The sequence below is a fragment of the Macaca fascicularis genome, chromosome 4 (assembly GCF_037993035.2).
Source record: "Macaca fascicularis isolate 582-1 chromosome 4, T2T-MFA8v1.1".
Taxonomy (NCBI): Eukaryota; Metazoa; Chordata; class Mammalia; order Primates; family Cercopithecidae; genus Macaca; species Macaca fascicularis.
In genome coordinates, this window is record NC_088378.1 from 48,359,830 (window position 1) to 48,384,682 (window position 24,853).

A 24,853-nucleotide genomic window follows, 5' to 3' on the forward strand; every position below is an offset into this window, starting at 1 on the left:
ACCCTCACAGACACACCCAGGATAACGTTTTACCAAATATCTGGGCACCCCATGGTCCAATAAATTTGACACATCAGATTAACCATCACAGCTTTCTAACTCGCTGGCCTCTTTTCATCTTTGTCCTTTAATCTATCCTCAGCAAAACGGTAGATTAAAAAAACAACCAGCCACATCATTTAGCTTCTCTGTTAAACATTCTTCAGTCTTCCTATCTCAATCAATGTAAAATTTAAAGACTATCATGACTACCAATGCCCTACATGCTCTATTCCCCACTCCTAGTCCCACCACCATAACTCTTCCTGGACTCTGTTTTGCCCATGCTGATATTTCTCCCAGAAGCCAAGCATGCTCCTGCCTCAGGGCGTTTACATCCACTGATTCCTAGGCTTGAAATGATCTTAATCCCAATAGCTGCATTGTTTCCTCCCTCAATGATTCTCCTATCACAGAGGGCTTTGCAATATATCTATTTTTAAAAATATAACATACCTCATCCCTCTTATTTCACTTTCTTTTAAAATAAACTATTTTTTAGAACAGTTTTAGAGTTACAGAACAATTGCAAATGTAGTACAGAATTGCCATAGATTCCATTTCAGATTTCCCTATGATTACCATCTTACATTACATTCCTCACAACTAATTAATCAACCTTGATTCTTATTACTAATGAAAGTCCACACTTTATTTAGATTTCCTTAGTTTTTCCCCAAGTCCTTTTTCTGTCCCAGGATCCTATCCAGGATACCACATTACATTTCGTTTCACATCTCCTGAGTTTCTTCTAGGCTGCAGCAGTTTTTCAGACTTTCTTTATTTTAATTTTTTTGTAGAGACAGCATCTCATTATGTTGGCCAGGCCAGGTCTCGAACTCCTGGCCTCAAGCAATCCTCTGGCTTCAGCCTCTCAAAGTGTTGGGATTACAGGCGACAGCCACAACGTCTGGACTGTACTTTCCTTACTTTTGATAACTTGACAACTTTGAGGAATATTGGTCCAGTATTTTGTAAGATGTCCCGCTGTTGGAAGTTGTTTGATATTTTTCTCATTATGATACTGAGGTTATGGTTTTCGGGGAGGGAGACCACACAGGTAATATGCCATATTCATCACATCATGTTGACTACACGCCATCAATATGAGTCATGATTGTTGACGTTGACTTAGAACATCTGGTTGGGGTAGTGTCTGTTGGCTTTCTCCATTGTAAAGCTACTCTTTTCCCCTTTCCACATTGTACTATTTTGGAGGAAGTCACTGTGCACAGCCTAGGGTAGATGATCTACATAAATTATTTGGAATTATTCTGTATAGGAGATTTGTCTCCTCTCTGCCATTTATTTATTTATTTATATCAGTGTAGACTCATGGATATTTTTTACTTTGGTTTGTAATCCAGTACTACTTTGTTCAGTTTACTTCGTTGCTCAATGGTTCCATCTTTGGCAACTGGGAGCTCTTTCAGGTGGTTCCTGTGTTTAAACATTCTCCCATCAAGACAGGATTCGTTTATTTTTATTTTTTATTTTTTTTCTTCTCATTCAATTGAGGCAGCGTCTCATTCTGTCGCCCAGGCTGGAGTGCAGTGGCGCGATCTCGGCTCACTGCATCCTTGACCTCCCGGCCTCAAGTGATCCTCCCACCTTAGCCTCCCGCGTAGCTGGGCTCACAGCGCGTGCCACCACGCCCAGTTAATTTTTTTTTATTTTTTGTAGAGATAGGCTTTCACCATATTGCTCTGGCTGGTCTCAAATTCCTGGGCTCAAGAGATCCGCCCCCTTCGGCCTCCCAAAGTGTTAGGATTACGGGCATGAGCTACCGCGCCCGGCCCGATTTTTCCTTTCTTGAGTATCACTTCCTTACTTTTCAGCCTCAGCCTTGTTTTTCAAGGTGCTTTACCATCACCTGACACAATCCACACTTTATGTTTATCTCTCCCCGTTAAAGTGCCGGGACCTGGAGGGAGGGTCTTGGCAGTGTTTTTGAGCGCGGTGTTATCCTGGGAATACAAGGGGCCGCTCAGTTGATATCCAGGGAATGATGAGCCTGGCGGGTGTTGAGGCCGACTGGAGATGGGTTGGCCAGCCGGGTTCTGGGAAGGCTGTGCTCGGCCTCTGTGTGACCGCAGGCTCCTCGCCCGCCTCCTCGAGGGTCCGGCGGATGCAGGACCTGCTGCAGCCTCCGCAGCCACACCCACGCTCAGAGACCGCTTCCAGCGTCCTTGCCGCAGAAACGCACCGGACTGCAAATGTCACCGGCGCAGCGGGGATTCCCGGGGAAAGTCCATCGCACTCCCTGATCTGGGGACCAGAGGATGAGCGGAGGAAGTGTCTTGGGCGGCTAACATCCCACTCCCTGCGCCGGTCCGCGCCGCCCCCGGGAACGCCCCGGGGCTCGCGGGAGGGGCTGGAGCGAGTCCCCGGCTCCGGGCGGTCCCGAGCGCACGGACTCCGGGTGGGGCGGGAACCCGTGCTCTGTGAGCCGGCTGCTGCCGCGCCCCGGCGCTGTCATCCCGGGGCGGGGCCTGGTCCCCAGCTGTGGTAGCTTCCTAAGCGGCGGGGGCTGAGCCGGCGGCGCCCAGATGCGGCCGCGGCGGCGCGGAGCTCGGGCGGCTGTGGAGGAGCCCAGCCTCGGCCGCAGGAGGCGCCGGGAGCAGAGCCGCCGGGAGTCGCGCAACAGGTTTCCTTCCCCATCGCGGCGCCCACAGGGGACGCGCGCCCTGCGGGGAGAGAGGCTTCTCAGTTCGCGCTCTTGTTCCGGGTCCAGGTTTGTTTTTCTCTCCCTGAGCCCCCATTTCTCTTTCTGACCCCCCATTTCTCTTCCTGACCCCCCATTTCTCTTCCTGACTATTCCCCGTGCGCTGAGAGATCCGGGAGGCGGGCGGGGGCACTGTCTGGGCTCGGGACCCGCGGCTGCACCTTAGTTGGGATTTTGGATCTGGCGCAGGTCCTCACGCCGCCTCTGGGCACCTTCGGAAACACAGGATTGGGTTCCTCATATAAAGCGGAATGATTTTTAAAAATTACTTTTAATTTCAGAGGCTGAGGGATTTAGGATTTAGTGCTTCACAGGAGTTATTTTAGGGATACCTGTCGGTAGGCTGCCTTTTAAAAGTGTCCACCTAAGACTAATTTTATTTTAAATCGAAAGACTGAAGTGTTTTTGTGTTATCACCTCTTCACTTCCTATTAGGGTGACTGTGTCAAAAACACCAGAATGGGTACTTCTTGACTTGAACTTGGCAGTGTCACTCAGTAGCCAAGAAAGACGGAGAAATTGATAGAGCCTTGGAGCAGTCCCTTCGCAGCCCACGTAAGACTTTGTTTTAGAAAAATGGAGAGAAGTAGTGGCAATGCCTGCGAGAACCACGCCGTCCTGAGAGGGAATTCTGCCTTTTTCTAGACTCCGCTGACACCAGCTGAGATCTGTATTACTTCCTGTGGTTCTCACGCGCTTGTTTCAGCCGTTTCTCAGCAAAGGGAGGAGCTGTTATTTACAGGTATCCAAAAATGAGTCACAGGGCTGCTCTCTTAATTGTGAGACTTTGTTAATGAACTTTTGAAAAGCGAGGCTTGCTCTGTCTGTATTTAAAATGAGACTGTAGATGTGAAATGCCTGCCCTGCTGACCTGGGGCAGTGGTATGGGAAGTGACGATTGAGTTTTCAGTTTCCTAAGGCGCCTGATGTTACAACATGCCAGTAAAGGTCACTGGGTTGATTTAAGATAACCATTAAAATCATGTGCTTTGCCTCAGAAGCCCGGGAGAAAATTAATTTCATTATTCAATGACCATTTTGCTACCATTTTCACTGAATAGTAGAAATGTATCATTTAATGTGGTGACTGTAAGTAACTCTCTAAAATCAAAATATTTCAGACAGTGTGTGTTTACTAAATTGATGCCAAAACCACATGGTGCTTTTTGAAGCGGGTGGGTACCCGCGGGAGCAGAGAAATTTAAAAGTTGAAGCTGACAGGCCCCACTGTGGTGGGTAGCAGCACCTAGGAAGGGACTGCACACTATCTCAACACGGTAGAGAAGGGAGCACCATCTCTACTGGAGCTGAGTTGAGCTGAATTCAGTCCCAAACAACAGTTAACAGGTACTTTCTCTGTGCCAGCCTCTTCCCTGAACCTTGCTTGTACAACCATGAATAATAGGATCCCGCTGACAAGGTGCTAGGGTAAATCTATACCCAGAGTGAAGTTTCTGTCCCAATATAACTCAATCTGCTGGGTTCCAGTGTATTTAAAGAGTAAACTCAGCAGATTACCATCCCTAGATCATTGCAGTCACCTTTAGTTAGCAGCGTGACTTTTAGGAAATGGTATGACTAATTAATAGGTTGTTTTGTTTTGTTTTTTGAGACAGAGTCTTACTCTCTTGCCCCAGACGGGAGTGTAGTGGTGCAATCTTGGCTCACTGCAACCTCCTCCTCCTGCGTTCAAGCAATTCTCGTGTTTCAGCCTTCCAAGTAGCTGGGACTACAGGCACCCACAACACCCAGCTGACTTTTGTATTTTTAGTAGGGACAAGTTTGGCCCTGTTGACCAGGCTGGTCTCGAACTACTGACCTCAGGTGATCTGCTTGCCTTGGCCTCCCAAAGTGCTGGTATTGCAGATGTGAGCCACCATGCCCTGCCTAATACTTTATAAATTTGTAACACTATATTGAAGCAAGTTTTTGATCATTGTTTTTGTAGTTCAAATCAATGTTTTTTAGCACATTATAGCCTTGTGAGCCAAAATGAATAAATCTACCATATCACAGTTTACTGTTACAATTGAAATCTGCTGAGACACTTTTGAACTTGATGCCCAAGTATCAAGGTTTCCAAGTTTCCACAGTTTGCTAAGATATCCAACTAATAAAGGCAACACTGCTAAATTTCAGACAACTTTACCTTAATTTCCAAACTTTATTCCTCCTTTGAGAGCCCTGAAGTTACTTTTTCTATGAGAAAGGGTTGAGTGTGTCATTCAGCATTGTACTCCCTGAACTTGTCCCAGGCTCGACTCATGAGAAGTGTTGGAAAGTGTTTATTGATGAAATAATGAACCTTCATGTAGGAGGATGAATTGGCAGGCAAGTGGAAGGCTCGGTGACCCAGCAGAAGGAACAGCACCCATAGAGAAGTGAAACAGCACTGGACATTCAGGAAACTCCAGCCTGTTTAGTGACAGCACAGAGCGAGGGCTGGGGAGACAGGAAGGGCCAGATCACAAAGGCCCCATGAGGGTTTATAGTACTGAGCCCTTTGAACAAGTGAATGATATTGTCAGGTGTGTGTTTAAAAAATTATAACAAAAATTGGAATTTAAAAAATCTTAGATTAGATGACAGTGGCATTGACTTTAGGGAGACACCTTGGAAACTGTTGTCATATTGCAGATGGGACATTAAAGAAGGCCTGAATCGAGCAGTGACAGTGCAGACGGGAAAAGAGGAAAGGGGCTGGTAGAGGTTTAATAGGTGGAACCCAGTCGGGTGTATATTTAGAAGTGGGCAATGAGGAGGTGGGAGAAGTTAAGATGACTCCCACATTTCTAATGAATGACTAGGATAAGAATATCCTACTCAGTGGAAGAGTAGATTTGGGCTAAAGGGTGGTGAGAAGCTCACACAGTACTTGGCACATAATCAGTGCTCATTAAGATTTTTCAAATGAATGTCAGTAATAGCTAAAATTTGTTGAGTACTTATTATGGGCCACACACTATCCTAGGCTCACTATGCGCATTAAGCCTTTTACTCCTCAGTACCATCCTGTGAGATAGGCACTCAAATTAACTGCTTTGACTGGTGAAGAAAGTGCAGTGTTAGTAACTGACAGAGCCAGAAATGCATCCCAAGCACTTGGTTCCATAGCTTGCATTCTGAAGCACTCTGCTGTGATGTGCTGTCTTGATGAATGAATCAATGAGGATTTGGACTTTGTGGTAAGCTCAGGTTGAAGTCACTTTCCTGCCCCTAATAATTCTTCCTTATCCCAAGAATGGTCTTGATGCATAAGATGGGCCCTCAGTATCCCTACTGTGCTACATGACATCCCACCTCCAACCTTCACTCCAAGAAATACCTGATTCATCTAGGAAGAAACCTGGAATAATCAGACATTTTTATCCTGGGAATTGAAACGTCTTAATGGAGACTCACAGTGTCTGAAGGTTCCAAGTGCTTCAGTCATTGCATCTCCAGAGCTGTCTTGGTTTCCACCCATCCTAAACACTGAATGCTCAACTTTTCGTATTTCTCAGATGCACTCAATGTTTTGTTGCTAAGATCTTCCATAGGGAAGCAGAAAGGCTAGCAAGGGAGGCATTAATCTACAGAACAGGGTCAAATGGTGGAAGAACCACTAACAAATGCAGACAGGTACATAACAACTCCAGATCTTACATTCCTGACTTGTGATCTGCCTTCTGAATCCAATTTTGTTCTAATTTACCTTGAAGCAGGTGCCTTACCTGCCTCTAACTTCCAGAATCTTATTAAGTGAGTCTGGCCCTGCTGTGTCTCCTGTCCTCTTGACTTTAGCTTGGCAAAATAATTAAAGTATCTTGCATTCAGAACTTGCTTTCTATTTGGGGCACCTGGGTGCATTATTTAGTCTGAACAGAAGTATTTTGACCAACAACCCTGTCCACCCGCCCCCTGCCTCCCAAAGAAATGATCCCAACTCTTAACTGTTCTCATTGTTTGATGATTCAACCAACCCTGACTTGGATTAATATCCTGATTTTTTGTTCAGCAATCAGGGACTAAGAATTGATCTAGGAAGAAACTGGAACAATCAGACCTTTTCTCCTGGGAATTTCCATTTTAGTGGAGACTGTCTGAAGGTTCCTAGAGCTGAAACCATTGTGTCCACAAAGCTGCCTTGGTTATCTTTTCCTCAAAGACCTCTACTTTGGACCATGTAAGGTTTAAAACGCCCAGTTAATGTTGTACCCAAACTGAATCAGCAAACTCACTTATTGAAGCTTTAAAATGTTCAAATGTCCACTTTGGGAGGCTGAGGCAGGAGGATTGCTTGAGCCTGGGGGCAGCCGCAGGGGCAGGGGAGAATGTTCACATACCTAAAACTTGAAGTTTTAAAATATGTTCTCCACACATCAATCACATGAATTGAATGTTTTGTTCAGCATTTCTTCAGATTGAGTGGCAAATCAGCATATTTATAGTTGCCCATGAAATGAGAGTGACATGAAGCCTTGCAGGGTAATAGAGCCCACATGTCTGCCCCTTGGTCTGAGCTTTTATGTGCCTGCCTATAATTCATTCAGTGCTCAGATCACAAGAAAGGGAAGGGTTTTGGTTAATATTTCATGTGGGTTTGTCTTGGCTGTTCAATTCAACTGTGGTTTGCCTGAGAGAAGAGAATAGCTAGAGTTAGGGGCTCTGTTAAGCCACCTCTAAGACTCCTCCCAGTTCTAATAACCATTCTGTGACTTTTACTAATAATGAGACTGTCTGTCAGAGTAAGCCATTTCTTGGCACTCCTTCTGAGTTTATGGATACCAGACTGTGTATTTCATTCAACTTCTTTGTAAGGCTCCGTAATTTGGTAATTTTTAGAATGATGTAGTTTTAGAATTGGTAATTTTCAGTTGCCCTTCTTGAGCTAATTAAATGTGTTGTAAAATTTAATCAATGTTTCTTTCTTTCTTTTATTCTTTCTTTTATTCTCTTTCTTTCTTTCCTTCTTTCTTTCTCTCTCTCTTTCTTTCTTTCTTTCTTTCTTTCTTTCTTTCTTTCTTTCTTTCTTTCTTTCTTTCTTTCTTTCTTTCTCTCTCTCTCTCTCTCTCTCTCTCTCTCTCTCTCTCTTCCCTTCCCTTCCCTTCCCTTCCTTTTCTTTCTCTCTTTCTCCTTTCTTTCTGTCTGTCTTTCTTTCTTTCCTCAGAGTTTTCGCTCTTATTGCCTAGGTTGGAGTGCAATGGTGCGACCTCCGCTCACCACAACCTCTTCCTCCCTGGTTCAAGCAATTCTCCTGCCTCAGCCTCCTGAGTAGCTGGGATTACAGGGATGCACCATCACGGGTGGCTAATTTTGTGTTTTTAGTAGAGATGGGGTTTCTCCATGTTGGTCAGGCTGGTCTCCAACTCCCCATCTCAGGCAACCCACCTGCCTCAGCCTCCCAGAGTGCTGGGATTATAGGCATGAGCCACCATGCCCGGCCTCATTTCCTTCTTTTCAGTGGATAGGACATCAAAATAATCCAGAAAATATTAAGTCTTCTAGAAAAGTATTTCCCATTTTGTATACTTGTTTTACTTGTTCCCTGTTCAAGGATGCAAAGAGATATTCCATTACTCCTTGCAGAACTTATTGTGTAATCAGGTCACTTTCAGCTTTTCAGAATAGTGACATAGCTCTGTTTTTATCTTCCTATGGAAACAGTAAGCAAATAGTTCTGTCTTCAGTTTCAGTTTCAGGATTGCAGCAATGTGCATCTCTTTTCATGGTTGTATTTCTAATTTTCTATTATGTACTTCGTTATGTTGATTAGTGACCCAAATCTGTTGATTTGAGGTAAGTAGGACATAGTGTATTAGCTAAATTCTGTAATACTACAACATTTCCCACCTCCTCCTCCCCTCTTCCTTGACTACTTCATGCTAAACCAACATATAATGATGTTCAGTTGATAATATTATTTAGCTGTTTATTGTTTATGAAGTACTGTCATATATATTATTTCTGTTAATTCTCATAACAGCCAGAAAGAATGGAAAAATAAGAATTCATTGTTGCTGTTGCCATTATCCACATTTTATAGATAAGGTGGGAAACACTTGGAGAGATTAAGCGACCACCCAAGATTGCCCAAGAAGTTAAGTGCAGAGTCCTGCTACATTATGCTGTCAGGACTTGACTGAAAGGCGCAAGTTCAGCGTCTCAGGTCAAGTTGCCAGGAAACAGACCCCGAGACTCGAGATTTCCATACAGGAGGTTTTTATTGGGAAGTGCTCTGCGGACAGCACACAGTAGGAGAGAGGGAAGCGGGATTACACAGGGGGAGAAACTGAACTGTGGGGCGTGCACAACAGCGGCCTCAACAGTGAGGAACGTGGAAGCTGAGATTGTTGTTCAGAATTGTTCTGCCTCCTGAGGCAAGAGGCTCAGCATCCGTACCCACATCAACTAATCATTGGATGCAGGCAGCAGCTCCCAGTCCAGGGCAATTTCTGGAACTGGGAGCCTTCAGCAGCCAACCTTCCTAGTACCTGGGGGACCGAGGATCTTGATCCGGAAGGGGATCTGGATACCACATCATTTACTACATTTGTAGCCAAGAGAGCATCCTCCTCTGCAACGGCCTTGCTTGTGTCTGATGGCCCAGACCATCACCGTGCAGAGTGGAGCCCAGAAAGTTGTCATTTTTGTCCAAGGCCCTTAAGGATTTTAGAGTAACTGACCAGAGAACAAGACAAAGTAGTCTTAATCCCAAGAAGATTAGGAGCAGAAGAGCCAGGGAGAGTAGGCCGTGGCGAGGGCAGTAGTGGTGTTTAACAAAGAAGGCTAAACTCTGGCATCCAAGTAGCAAACAACTGTGGCTGTCCAGACCCAGAACAAAAGTATGACACACACCAGTCCTTGCTGTAATGCTAGGCTTTAACATTGTCAAATGTTAAACAATTTTGTGATAGTGGGATTCCCCCCAATCTCTCTCTCTCTGTCTTTCAAGCCCTTGAAAGTCCTCAAACCAGTCCAGTGTGTCGTCTGTAGATTATAACCTCAGAATCTCACAATCTTGGTATGTAGTCTGTAGATTATAACCTGCAGAATTACCAAGGATATTTCAGTACAAAAAAACAGGGGTAAAAGGAAAAAAAGAAAAGAGAAATAAAAGTCCAAGGTCTCATTCTAGATCCACTGGAATACAATCTAGGGGTGGAACTCATGAACTGACATTTTCAACACATTTTCCCCAGATGATTTCGATACATGCTATAGTTTGAGAACCTTCACCCTAAACTCTTAGGCCTTTCGTGGTGACCAATTCTGTTGAGATTTTTTTCAGATTATCCAGAAGTCATGGGAACCATGAAACAGCAGAGGAGCACCGGAGCCTTAGTCCCAGCAGGCCTGGTATAGTGAGAGTCATTCCTTGTTTTTCATTTAAATTCCTGATGTGGCCAACAGACAGCACAGCCCAAATTCCTTTGCTGGCCTCTGACCAAGATTGCAAGAGGGAGAGAGGTGTCCCTGGCTTGGCCTTATACTATCTTAGATAGCAGAGTGAGAGATGCCAAATTTTTTGAATAGTTGCAGATGGGGGACAGGCATCAGTGAACTTAGAGGAATCAGTAAACTTTCTAGGAGAATAAAGAGGGTTTCAGGAAATCTTATGCCAGAGGAAGTTTGAGGTGCTGTCTTAAAACTTTAATAACTGTCTAATAGGATCAGAGATAACTTACAGGAGAATGTTAAACATTCATAAATGTGGGATAGTATATTATCTGATTCACTGACCTTGGCAATGACTTTTTCTTCGAAGGGAAAAGCACTTTTAAGCTTACCAATTTTTACTCCTGAAACACCAAATTGCTGTGGTTCCTACACATCCCATGCTTCGTGCCTTCGCTGAAGTTGTCTGTGCCTGGGTCCCTTTCCCTTCTCCCTACCAAGCTAACTCCTTTTAAACCTTTTAGGGTAAGCTCAGACACCACCTTCCCTCCCCTTTGGCCAGACTGACTTCTCAAAGTATTCCCATAGATCCCTCTATTATGGCATTTATTATCATTATTCTCTCTAACACCCTGTAAGAGCAAGAACAGTCTTCTTCATTTTCGTGTATGAAAGACCTAGCCTCATCAAAAATGAGGGGAAAAAATAACGATTCTGGTGAGCATATTTATTCAACAACTATTTATCGAGGCTTTTCTATATGCCAGGTGCTCTGGGGTACATGGTGCAGACACAACAGGTACAACTCCTGGCCCCATGAAGCTTATGGGCAAGCAGAGAAGATAAGTAACAATTGAATATGTTATCAAACAACTAGCAATAAAATATGGTGAGTACCAGAAAAAGAGAAGTGAAATTATAGAGCTGGAAACCCAGCCTAGTCTAAGGTCAGAGGAAGTGTTTCATTTTCCTGAAATATAATTGATATCAAAATAGAAGTGACGGGGTTGGCTTTGGTTACAAGAGACTACTTTTTAACAAAGGAAGACCTTTTGGTTGAGCTAGTTCAAAATTGATCGTGTGTGTGTGTGTGTCCAGTATGTGAAAAAAGAGAGTACGAGAAAACGACACTTTCATTTAATGAGGTAAAATAGGTAACAAGGAACGGAGAGGGAAGTTTCTGTGTGTCTCATTCAATGCACCATTGCTAGAAGGTACTTTGTTAATATTTTAATATGTAATATACAGTGGAAGAAAATAAATGTAAAGCTCTGAAAATCATGAACTTACATCACAGCCTTTTAAAAATTACTCTCAAGGATCTGATTACTACGGCCTAGGAGTGTGCTTGACAGGTTTGCTTTTGGGTCTTGTTGGAGACCGTGGGTGAAGTGCATTGCCCCAGAAGTCCATATCCACTGAGGTTTCTTATCTTTGCAGGTCACTTTTGAAGCCCTGGGTGAAGAGGCCACAACCCCAGTGTTGCAATTTTCAGCCTCCACCCAGCTTGGTGGGTCATGCTGGTCCTTTTTCTCCTTTTCTGGCCTGTTCTTGTTTTTTAAAAAAAATTATGATTTTTGAGAGACAGAGTCTTGCTCTGTCACCCAGGCTGGAATGCAATGGCATGATCTCTGCTCACTGTAACCTCTGCCTTCCGGGTTCAAGTGATTCTCCTGCCTCAGTTTCCCAAGTAGCTAGGACTACAGGTGTGCACCACCACGCCCAGCTAATTTTTGTATTTTTTTAGTAGAGATGGGGTTTCACTATATTTGGCCAGGGTGGTCTCAAACTCCTGACGTCAGGTGAACAGCCTGCCTCAGCCTCCCAAAGTGCTGGGATTACAGGAGTGAGCCACTGTGCCTGGCCTTTTTAAAAATTATTTTTGTACCTGCTTATTTCTTCCCATAAATTGTAAGCTTAGGGTAAGGATTGAGACTTCCTGATTTTTAACTTTTGAACCTTTGCAGCTCTTCTGCTGCAATTTATTTACATTTATTATATTAAATAGATAAAGGACCTTAAGTTTAATATATAAGTTAGCAGGCAAATCTTAGGTTGAAAAAGTAACCAGATTGGTTCTCTAGTGAGAACCTATTTCTTGTTTAACCTGACATCACAAAGCAAATAGGCCAAGTGCTAATATGTGCATATTTAACCTATGAACCTCTACGTTAAGTACTAAGAATACCAACCATTTGGCTGACTGCAGGGAGGGAGGGATTAATTCACCATAAAGCAGCACTTATAGATGTAGGTGGAGTTATGTAATGCTCCGCTGTGTCCCATTTAAGTGGATAAACATATACATACCATTCAGCATCTTGACCACACTGACACCAAAAAAAAAAAAAATGGAACTAAAAATTATAGTGCTAGTGAAAATTTAGCTCAGGCTTGAAGTGTGACTTCACGTGAATGGATGTGTGAGGTCCTGTGATGACCATTTGCCATGTATTTTCATATCTTTCCTCACCTCCTTTGGCATATTCCTTGGTTTATCTCAAGTATAACTTGATTCATGTTCTCATTTTTTGTCTTACTTTTACCATAAATATTATATGAAGGAGCATATGAATGGTAAGGAAATAATTCTAGACATTTGTTCTTGCACTTTTTATTTTGTATAGGTTGAACTCGGTTCATTGCTGAAGTGTAGGTAGTGATTTTAACCACTGTGAATCCAGTTGAATACTTTATTAACTGCAAATGAGCTCCACTTTTATATTTTCATTAAGAATTTGAATTTTTAAATAAGAAACGATGATGGTAAAATGGAGTATTTTCTCTTTTTGAAAGTAAACTCGTTAGAGGATGAAACGTATTCCTTAAGGAATCAAAGTTATAATAGCGTCACTTCATCTGAAAAGATTAACAGTTAGTGGAAGAAAATCCTGTTTAGTCAGCATATTTTTGGTATTGTTTAATTGGAAAATTTACTTTTTTTTCCTTTGAGACAAAGTCTCACTCTGTTGCCCAGGCTGGAGTGCAGTGACATGATCTCAGCTCACTGCAACCCCCGCCTCCTGAGTTCAAGCAATTCTCATGCCTCAGCCTCCCTAGTAGCTGGGATTACAGGCGCCTGCCACCATGCCTAGCTAATTTTTGCATTTTTAGTAGAGACGAGGTTCCACCATGTTGGTCAGGCTGGTCTCAAACTCCTGACCTCAGGTGATCTACCCACCTCAGCTTCCCAAAGTGCTGGGATTACAGGTGTGAGCCACCGCGCCCGGTGGCTTAAGAAAATTTCTGAAGTTATTAACTGCCTTTTGCTGCAACTTCAAGTGCTGTGGATAGTTTGCCTTTCTGCTGACATCTAGATACCTGCACCCACCACTGTTAACAGCAGCATAAACACAATAAATATTTTTATTCATAGGATGTTTTCTCTCTGAAATTCCTATTATTTGGAATTTGAATGTAAAGGACTGGACCTCTAAGCTCCTTATTTTTACTCTTATTTTTTCACCTCTTTTTTCTTTCTTTCTCCTTTATAGAAAAGGATCTTCTATTTTTCTGCCTGTAAGATATAGGTCAGTGTGCTGGAAAGTAGGTGAAGGGGGAGGGTTTGAAGGATCAACATTCCATGTAAAAATATTCACTGAATCGTCCTCTTTTCAGTTGGGTACCTCTACCGCAGTCTAGATTCTCTTTTACCCTGTTCAGAGTCTAATCTGTCATCTGTCTATTCTTCTGCCCAGGTGGAACAGAGGATGGAGGGCACTTCCACTTCTTTAAAAAGCTTCTTGTGTCCTTTGTAGGGACATGGATGCAGCTGGAAACCATCATTCTTAGCAAACTATCACAAGAACAGAAAACCAAATACCGCATGTTCTCACTCATAGGTGGGAACTGAACAATGAGATCACTTGGACTCGGGAAGGGGAACATCACACACCAGGGCCTATCATGGGGAAGGGGGAGGGGGGAGGGATTGCATTGGGAGTTATACCTGATGTAAATGATGAGTTGATGGGTGCTGATGAGTTGATGGGTGCAGCACAGCAACATGGCACAAGTATACATATGTAACAAACCTGCACATTATGCACATGTACCCTAGAACTTAAAGTATAATAATAATAATAATAAATTAAAAAAAAAAAGAAAAGAGCACAAAAAAAAAAAAAGCTTCTATCCAAACCCAACTTGTTATTACCCCACCATCACGCCCTTTTCCATAGGTACTCGGCCTTTTATTATGAGTTCTGAGTCTTTGGGAGTTTATTTGATGGTGTAACTTTAGTTGCTTCTTGTACTTCTCCATTGTTCACTGAGGATTTGACTTTCTTAAATCTGCTAGACCAACTTTCGTTTTTCTATTTGCTTCATAATTTCCAAAATTGTGTTGCTGCTTTCTTCTCTCTTATTTATCCTAGTTGGCTTATGCCTTTAGAAAGTTCCTTTAGTGGAGTTTTGGAAGGGAGCAAAAGTAATGTTCAATTTGCTCTTTTACCCAGAATATAGAAAGCATTTTCAAAAATGCAAATATGTTTTCTGGATGGAGGAGTATATTAAGCTATTAGCACTTACAAGCAGATATATTCATCAGAACAGTTGTTTACTGCCTTAAAACGTAGAGGATGGATTATAGGCATGGGATGTTTTGATGGACAAATTTGAATTTGGATAGGGGATGGGAAAGGTTGAGGGACATCTCTGGTTGGAGAACATCTCCAGAAGGAAGGCAGGATAAGGTGGCATGCCATGGTGGAGTTTCTGTAGTCCAAGACAGGTTAAGAGCAGGTAGTAAAAAATTACTTGACTATTATTTATACATTTTCTGGTTGACGTTCATAGAAAGTGTGTATGTTTACCAACATGAGTGACAACATAAGTATTATCTAAGAAAATACCTGCATTTGTTGAGAACTCATTCACCGTGTGTAAATACTTTTTGAGGTTCATTGTCTTATTCTAGTTTGCTCAGTGCTAGGAGTCCCATGCAGGCTTATTCGATTCTGCATCCTTATTTAACCACTAAGCTAGTCTTTGTGTCATAGTTGATACCAGTGACTGAAATTAATAAATTCATTGTACGTACATAGAAAACTTTGGTTTCAACTGTGTCTATATTTAAAATATCTCATCAGTCTTTCAAACTTATAACATTTTAATTTATTTCTTTAAAAATGCTTTATGGGCTAGGCATCATGGTTTATGCCTGTAATTCCAGCACTTTGGGAGGCCAAGGCAGGAGGATTGCTTGAGCCCATGAGTTTGAGACTATCTTAGGCAACATAGTGTGACCACATCTCTACAAAAATTTTAAAACTTAGCCCATGGCGAGACCCCATCTCTACAAAATATTTTATTTAAAAAATATTTTTTTTTAATCTTTGGTTTTTGAGATGGAGTCTTACTCTGTCATCCGGGCTGGAGTACAGTGGCGCAATCTTGGCTCACTTCAACCTCCGCTTCCTGGGTTCAGGTGATTCTCCCTGCCTCTGCCTCCTGAGTAGCTGAGATTACAGGCACTTGCCACCATGCCTGGCTAATTTTTGAATTTTTTTTTTTAGTAGAGACGGGGTTTCTCCTGTTGGCCAGGCTGCTCTTGAACTACTGACCTCAGGTGATCCACCCTCCTTGGCCTCCCAAAGTGCTGGTATTACAGGCATGAGCCACTGCGCCCAGCCCCAAAATTTAAAAATTAGCTGGGTGTGGTGGTGCATGGCTTGTAGTCCCAGTACTCAGGAGACTGAGGTGGGAGGATTGTATGAGCCCAGCAGGTGGAGGCTGCAGTAAGCTATGATTGTGCCACTGCACTCAAGCCTGGGTAACAGAGCAAGACCTTTTTTCTCTCTCTCATAAAAAGGTTTATGTTAATTTTTTTTTTTTTTTTTGCTTATCTAGAAAATATATTTTAAAAGTACTGAGACCACCTATCTTTTGTTCACCAAGCTAACCTCATCATATCCCATGCCTGGCACATAAATACTCAATAAATACTTGTTGAATAAATTCATGAAAGTCCCTGTCAGAGTAGCCTATGCAGACGTGTCCTGAAAGATGTGGATAAGAATATCAATCACATAGTCTACTTTATAAATATTACTTAAAAGCTCATTAAAAGGCTTCCCAACTTGGTTTATAAAAATAAAATAAAGCTAATGGATGCCATTGTTTCTATGCTGTTGTGTATATTTTAGCGAATAGAATTGAGGTATTTTAATATTATGTTAAAATCAAATGATAAAGAATACTCAACAGTAAGTAAAAGTGAAAGTTACGGTATTTAAAGTTGTATGCATTTCATGATTTCTGGGAATTATTCTGCACGGATACTGATAGTCTGTTCATGAGAGAACAAATTATATTACTCTTTACAGAATTTTCTGCACTTTTGGATGTATAGAAAGATATCTACTGATTCCCATGATAAACATTACCAGTATCACTGCAAACATGCAACATCCCTTTTATCCAAATTAGAAGCTCACATATAAGGGAAAATTAAAATTCTGTTAGCACTAAAAAATGTTTAATATTTTTTCAATACCTATAGATGTTGAGTCTATATAACTTTATTTTATTTTATTTTTTATTTTTTGAGACAGAGTTTTGCTCTTATTGCCTAGGCTGGAGTGCAGTGGCACAATCTCGGCTCACTGTAACCTCAGCCTCATGGGTACAAGCGATTCTCCCGCCTCAGCATCCCAAGCATCTGGGATTACAGGTACATGCCACTATGCCTGGCTAATTTTTTTTATTTTTGGTAGAGACAGGGTTTCACCATGTTGGCCAGGCTGGTCTCGAACTGCTGATCTCAGGTGATCTGCCTGCCTCGGCCTCCCAAAGTGCTGCGATTACAGGTGTGAGCCACCGTGCTCAGCCTATATAGCTTAAAAGAGCACAGTTGCTACATGGAACAGTTTTCATTTGGGGTAAATGTATAAGAAATTTGATTGACTGCTGTTTAGTTGGTTTTGTTTTGCAAGGAGGTATTGGTTATTTGTCTTCTTTGACAGGTATAATGCAATATATTCACTTTGAAGAAAAATTTTCTTTACAATAAGTGAGTTTGTTTTCTTAGACCCTTTTATATAGTGAGTACAAAGCACCTAACTCCTGTCTTCCTGAAGTTTAGGCTGAATAGAGCATTAATATGCTGTCACTTGAGTCATAGGAGTAATATAAAAACTAATAATAGGATCATTCTTTGGTTTTATAGAATCATTTTAGATCATATGATCTGCACATGCTTCCAAAGGAGTAGTACTTATAGTATCTTCAAGAAGCTAACTGATAAATTAACTGATTATGGATGGCAGTAGTTCAAAATAATAATTCCTAAGACTGTGTTTGTAAAATACTTTAAAGTTTATGAAGTGCTTTTAGGTACATAACTTATGTTACTTAACAACCAAAAAGTAACCCTTGTGAGGTAAGTAGAGTTATCACCATTTTACAGATGAGGAAACTGACAGAGATGTTAAATGTCTTGCTCAACTTTATGCAGCTAGAGATGGAAATGGGAATAAGCCCTCGCTTACCAGGCCAAGTACCCTTTCTCCTACATGGCATTTGCTTTTCAAATGATATCAGCAGCAGTAGGAGTATCTACGCTTTGCTTCTTGTTTGGAAATAGTACTTTTAAGGCTTCTATCTGTTAGATGAAGAAAAGATCTTTTCACTACTTGAATCTAACTAAAAAACTAAACACAACCTACCACCACTAACAATGAAGCCTTATTAATTGGTGGTGGGGGTGAGGGGAATACAGCTTACCTTTATGAGACACTTATGAGGAAGAGATGTTCAATGTATATGTGATGCATTAAAATTGTTAACTTGTTTCCAAAAGAAAACCTAGCCACTAATTTTATAAACATTAAGTCTTAAAGAATATCACTTCTCAGACTGGCTTAGACACTTCAAGATTCTTTCGCAATGTGTGGAATTGGGGTAAACATCTTAAGATTCTTAAACATGAAAGCACACATGAAGATTTTCTTGTATTCTAAAATTTCCTTTTCCAAGTTTCCCTCAGTCTTCCTTTCTTTCTCTTTTCTTTTCTTCTCCTTTTTTTTTTTTTTTTTTTTTTTTTTGAGGTGGTCTTACTCTGTTGCCCAGGCTGGATGGAGTACAGTGGTGTGATCTTGGTTCACTGCAACCTCAAGTGATTCTCCTGCCGCAGCCTCCCAAGTAGCTGGGATTACAGGCATGTGCCACCATGCCCAGCTAATTTTTGTAGAGATGGAGTTTCACCATGTTGGCCAGGCTGGTCTTGAACTCCTGACCTCAAGTGATCCACCTGTCTTGGCCTCCCAAAGTGCTGGGATTACAGCCATGAGCCACCGTGCCTGGAACCCCCGTCCCCCTTCCCACTTCCATTCCTTTCCTTTGCCCCTTCCCTTCCCTTCCTTTCCTTCCTTTCTTTCCTCTCTGTCTACCTCTCTCTTTCTTTCTTTTTACCTGACTTTACCTGCACAAAACTTTTGTTGATGGAAAGTACGGTGTGACTTGCCCTGTGGCCCTGCACCTCTGAGGGATACCCCTGGGAAGAAGAAATCCTAGAGAGCTCCTGTGATTTTCCAGGCAAACAAACTAAATTTCACAGTAGCAGTATTGGTTCTTCTGAACACTGTCTCTTAAGTGTTCGCAACCTTCTGGCATTGAAAAGAATCTGGAAGAATATGTATTATATTTTATCATTGGTTATTTTATAGAGTTATTATATACAGTTGTATTAGATGATGGAATATTTTTGCTTTTCATGTTAAACAATTCTGTCGTATTTGATTTATTATTACAGGTTGAGTATGTCTTATCTGAAATGCTTGGGACCAGAAGTATTTTGGATTTCAAATTTTTTTGGATTTTGGAATATTTGCATATACATCATGAGGTATCTTGGGGATAAGACCCAAATCTAAACATGAAATTTATGTTTCATCATTGAGAACACTTGGATACAGGGTGGGGAACATCACACACCAAGGCCTGTCGTGGAGTGGGGGCAGCAGGGAGGGATAGCATTAGGAGATATACCTAATGTAAATGACGAGTTAATGGGTGCAGCACACCAACATGGCACGTGTATACATATGTAACAAACCTGCATGTTGTACACATGTACCCTAGAACTTACAGTATAATAAAAAAAGAAACGTATGTTTCATATATACCTATCTACATAGCCTGAAGATAACTGCATACAATGTTTTTAATAATTTTGTGCATGACACAAAGTTTATGTACATTGAACCATCAGAAAACAAAGGTGTGACTATGTCAGGCACCCACATGGACCATCTGTGCTTGCTTGGTATCACTATCATTCCTGACTCTGAGTTTACATGCTACTGATAAGCAATCATTTCTCTCTCTTTTTTTCATTTCTTTTTTATTGTCTTTTTTTGAGACAAGAGCTTGCTCTGTTGCTCAGGTTAGAGTGCAGTGGCACGATCACAGCTCGCTGAAGCCTCAACCTCCTGGGCTCCGGTGATCCTCCCGTCTCAGCCTCCCAAGCAGCTGGGAATACAGGTGTACACCACTGGTCTCAGCTAATTATTGTATTTTGTTGTAAGGGTGGGGTTTCACCATGTTGTCCACGGCTAGTCTTGAACTCCTTGACTCAAACAGCCGGCCCACCTCAGCCTCCCAAAGTGTTAGGATTACAGGTGTGAACCACCATGCCTGACTACAGTCACTTTCTTAGACTTATTCACACATAAGTACTTAATAGTAAAAAAAAAAATAATAACATACCATTAATACAGTGAAAAAAATAATATGTTCAGGGTAACTAAGCCCAGTAGCATCACCAAATACCTGTATCCACGTTAACAGCAACAACAATGGCAGGCTTTCAGTCTCCATGTGCAATTATGTATTTTGATTAAAAAGTTACTGTACACTATTTTTTTTAGGTGAGAAGAAACATCAGTAATAGTTGAGGGACCAGAGAGTGGGTCCTCTGAGGATGAGGAGGCATCCTGCTGGATGGCCTTTTAAAATGTTTCCTCCGAAGTCATTTGCCTCATTAACATTGGTTTTTGTCTTGGAAGTCTCTTTGACTTTATAAACTGACATCATTTCTTGTTCTGTTATACATGCACACTGCTCTAGTCCTTCAATAAGCTCTTCACATATCCACTATGTCATCTATAGGCACTTTTTCTGCAGTGTTAATGGTATCTTCCTTGTCAGTATTATCACAGTCATTTTCATTGAGAACCATTTCAGCGATTTCATCGTCAGTCAATAAATGAAGAACTGTAGCCTCCTTGTTGATGTTAAAAAAAACTTCATTGATATCTTCTTCCAGCTTACTGATTGACTCTGAAGGTATATTTTTTGCATTTGTAAGGAGGTCATACATCATTTTTTCTCTCATCTGATATACGGAATTCCTTCAAAGTCACCACCTTGTTCATCATCATCACTGAACATAGTCACATACTGGAGCTTGTGCCAGGTATGCACAACTGTGTCTTTAGTCACGTGTTCTAAACATTGGCAACAGCATATATGGCATCCTCTCATGCTAAACTCCTTTTGAAAATCTTCTACACTCATGCCTCTGTTCACTGCTGCTAGCGTGCTGTTCAAGAAAGCATTATTTACTCCTCATTGATCTAAGGATGCCTTGTCACATGGATGAAGTAGAGAAGTCACGTTTTAGGGAAAGTACATGGCATAAACATTATTTTTTATGAGAATTTCCACTGGAGGATGAGCAGGACAGATGTGAAGGAATAACAAATTCTTGCAGTTGTCATCCAGTCTAACTTCCCTGCAGTGAACACAAGCTCCTGGTACCGAGTGCTTATGAAACTAATCATAAAAGATACCCCTGGTGATCTAAGCCTTTTTAGTAGCATGATAATGGGTTGATAAGAAATTCACTCCTTGGAAACAGCGAAGACACAAGCTTTTGCCTATCAGCCAGATTACACTTATGCATGCCTGCTGCATTAGTATATCCCAGCACAGTTGTTCTGTCCTTGGAATCCTTAATTCCTGTAGGGGCTGTCTCATCAGCTCTAGTCAGTGTCTTTCCGGGGCAATAACACCAAAACGGTGATGTTTTATCAGCATTGTAAACCTGTTCGGCGTCAAATTTTCATCAGCAATGACCTTGGCAAACTCATTAATGAATTTCTCTGCTGCTTTGTGTTCAGCAGATGCTTCATCACGACACATCTTTGAAAATTTGATGCTGTGTCTTTTCTTAAATTTCTGCAACCAGCCTTTTGATTATTTACAGTTTCCTTCAATTTTCAGTTCACTGTGATAGATCTTGCATGTTTATGATCAGTATACCATTAAGTGGCATGTGTTCACTGTGAGGCTGATGGATCCACCCTTTCAATACATGATCAAGATCTTCATTTCTAGCTTTATACAGTGCTTTCCTCCCTCCCCCTCTCTCTCTCTTCCTTTTTTCTCTCTCTTTTCTTTCCCTCCCTCCCTCCCTTCCTTCTTTCCTTCCTTCCTTCCTTCCTTCCTTCCTTCCTTCCTTCCTTCCTTCCTTCCTTCCTTCCTTCCTTCCTTCCTTCCTTCCTTCCTTCCTTCCTTCCAATGAGGTCTTGCTCTGTCACCCAGACTGGAGTGCAGTGGCACAATCATAGCTCACTGCAGCCTCAAACTCCTGGGCTCAAGTGATACTCCCACCTCATCCTTCTGAGTAGCTAGGACTGCAGGCACACACCACCACACCTGGCTTTTGTTTGTTTTTCATAGAGCCATAGTCTCACTATGTTGTTAGTATTGAACTCCTGGGCTCAAATGATCCTCCCGCCTTGGCCTCCCAACACTCTGAGATTGCAGGTGCGAGTCATCATGCATGGAGTGTTTACTATTTTTTAACATTAACTTTTGTTCATCATTTTCAGCATGGAACTTCAACAATTTATCTTTTTGTTTCTTCAGGTCATATAAGGTGGTCATTCCAACACCATATTTTTCTGTCTGGTTTCCCCAGTAGCTTGACTTTCTTTGCTACAGATAAACATAAATGCTTCCCCTTTTTCTTATCACTGTTACTCACAGAAGTATCTGCAGGCCTTTTTGACATTTTCAAAAATGTCAGAGCAGAGTATAAGCAAAGAGTCATAGTGATTAATACATGAAGTTCTTGGTGCCATGTGGGGCATGGTGGAGAATCTGCTGTTGGTGCATCCAGCCTGCTGTACATGTGCCATTTTATTGCCCTTTGTGTGTGTGTGCCCTTGTGAAGGGGTGTCTGGGCATGTGCAGAAAAGATATACTGCAGCTGAAGGGGGATGGGAGGGTCTTTTTTCCCTTGGGAACACTGAGTAAACTGTGTGTTATGTACTTACTTGTGTTTTGACTGCGACTTGTCACATGAGGTCAAGTGTGGAATAGTCCCCTTGTGGCCAATGCTCAAAAAGTTTTAGATTTTGGAGCATTTCAGATTTCAGATTTTCAGATTAGGAATGCTCAATCCGTATTATTATTATTATGATATTTTACATAGAGCATGGGTTGCTTTCATAATCAGAAAGAGATATTTTGCAATAAAATAGCTGGAAGAAAGGTATTTCAAACCTCAAATAATTGAGTAATGCACAGGTATTAGTGTTCACTTATGATCATAGATGAGACAGAAAATAAACTGTTAGTAGTGTAATTAACAAATGCATCATTTACACAAATAGTTACTACTCTACATTAGTTATTTGAGGGAATTTAAATCACAGGAATACATGACCATAGGTAACATATACAGAGTGCTCACTCTCTGCCAAGTTCTAGTCTAAGAGCTTTACATGGCTTACCTCATTTAATCCCCTCTACTATCCTATGAAGTAATTATTTATACATGGGGAAGACCAGGTATAGAGAAGATGGCCTACAACAATACAAAACATAGCAGAGGCTTGAAAAGTACTCATCAGTTAAGAATTGCACTCATCTGTTGAGAATTGCCCTAACTGTTGGGAACCCTGAAACCAGTGAGGAAACCCAGGCAAGACCAGGTAGCGTCAGAGGTGAGATGTGGATATGTCTCCACATAATTCCCCAGGCTTGAACACTTAGCCCCTCTCCTGTACGTCGCTGAGTAGATGTGGAGTTCTAAGCTGATCCTACAGCTTTGAAAAGAAGTATCCTGATAGCCGTTAACATTTTGAAGGGGGTAAGGCCATAATAAACTTCTGAAATTCCTTAGAAACCTAGTTCACATCCCACTAATTTTTGCTGTTTTTGGCATGGCAGCAGGAAACATCTCTGGTCCAGTCTTTGATGATGAAGGAAACTTTGGGATGTGGCAGTGGAGTTGTGTTGTTTGGGAAGTTGCACTGTGCCTACGTACTGTTTATTTTGGTGAGCTGAATGATAGACTTGTGATGTACTTCAAACTATCCACTTCCATTTAAAAACTGGCTGTTCAGGTTCTCAAAACCTCTTATTAGACTGAAACTCAGCCAAGGTTAAAACTGCCAAGTATCTCTGTACTTTCCTGACCCCGCTGCTCAAGGACTCCTATTTAGCACACTGTATTATCGAACAGCTTTTGCAGAGTGTTTGTGTGGAAGCTGTGTGTGTGTGTGAGATAATCTTTTTTTTTAGCATATTTTTTTTCTCCTCACCATGATTATGACCACAGTCTTCAAAAAACAAACAAACAAAAAAGAAGCGCTGTCTTCAGACATGTTAAGAAACATGTGCTTTTAAAAAATGTGTATGCTTTACATTAACTTTTGCATACAATATGAGTAGAATATCACAAAGGTCTACTGAATTAAAATCAAGATATTAATATATACCTTAAGTCACAATTATTGGATAGGTGGCATACTTCATAAGGACAACTATTTGGTTCATGTTGCTTATGTTTGTGTTTTAAAATCATAGTAATAAACTTTTGTTTTAAATACATGACAATTTACTTTCCAGAAATTATAATTTATCCATGATTCACAACAGCCTCCAAGTCTTCTTTAAAGAAGAATACACCTTAAGGAGCATAGAGAAACACAAGGAGAGGTGTATCAGGTAGCTTTGTCAGTATAACAAGCCACCCCCAAATAACAATTTTCTGTTTCTCATGGATGCAAGGATTAAATGAGATAATCCATGTAAACCTTCCACAACAGTCTCTGGCAGATAGTAAGCACTAGTGCTTCTTCCACGGATCTCCCCGGGACTCAGTCATGCAGCTGTAGAGGTGGGTTAGCTGGGGGCTACCCTAGCTCTCCATGCCGTCTTCATCCTCCGGGAGGCTAACCTGAGCTTTCTCACATAGTGGTTTCGGTGTGCCCAGGGCGGATAAGCCCCAAGGTACTAGTGCTGTTGAAGCCTCTGCTTGCTCCATGTTTCCTCCCATCCTCTTGGTCAAAGCAAGTCTCATGGCCAAGGGTAGAGAAACTGATTCAAAGGGCAGAGAGACTGACACCACTTCTTGATGGGAGGTGCTGCTAAGAATTTGTTGCCATTTGTTGTAATCAAGTATAGTCTGTCGCTGACAAAAATTATTCACATTTCTCTTGCAAGAAAAATATGCTCACTCCCATCCCAGGATTCCCCAAAGTCTCATCAGATTATAGTATTAGCCTCGAAGTCTAGAGACTCACGCCTGATCTGCATAAGATCTAGATACAGTTCAAACTCCTCAGAGATAGCTCTTCTTATGCTGATCCTCTTGATCCCAAGACAATGAACAGGCTGTCTTTCCCATACACATTCAACATATAATGATGAGATAGGAAAAGGATAACAAAAGTAGACACCCCATTAAAAAAAAAA

At 41.6% G+C, this 24,853-nt stretch overlaps 1 protein-coding gene across 4 annotated transcripts in view; it reads left to right on the forward strand.

The window, feature by feature from the left end:
* The first annotated feature begins 2,582 nt into the window (after positions 1-2,582).
* Positions 2,583-24,853, forward strand: part of STX11 (syntaxin 11) — a 38,226-nt gene continuing 15,955 nt past the window's right edge. Inside the window, exons 1-2 of one of the 4 annotated variants that reach the window (XM_074037194.1) lie at positions 2,583-2,773; positions 3,200-3,506. The gene's annotated coding sequence lies outside the window, so the exon portion shown is untranslated. Of the gene's footprint in view, positions 2,774-3,199; positions 3,507-20,408; positions 20,559-24,853 lie in introns of those variants that run through there. The other 3 variants (XM_005552032.5, XM_005552031.5, XM_065543537.2) reach the window with 3 other exon arrangements.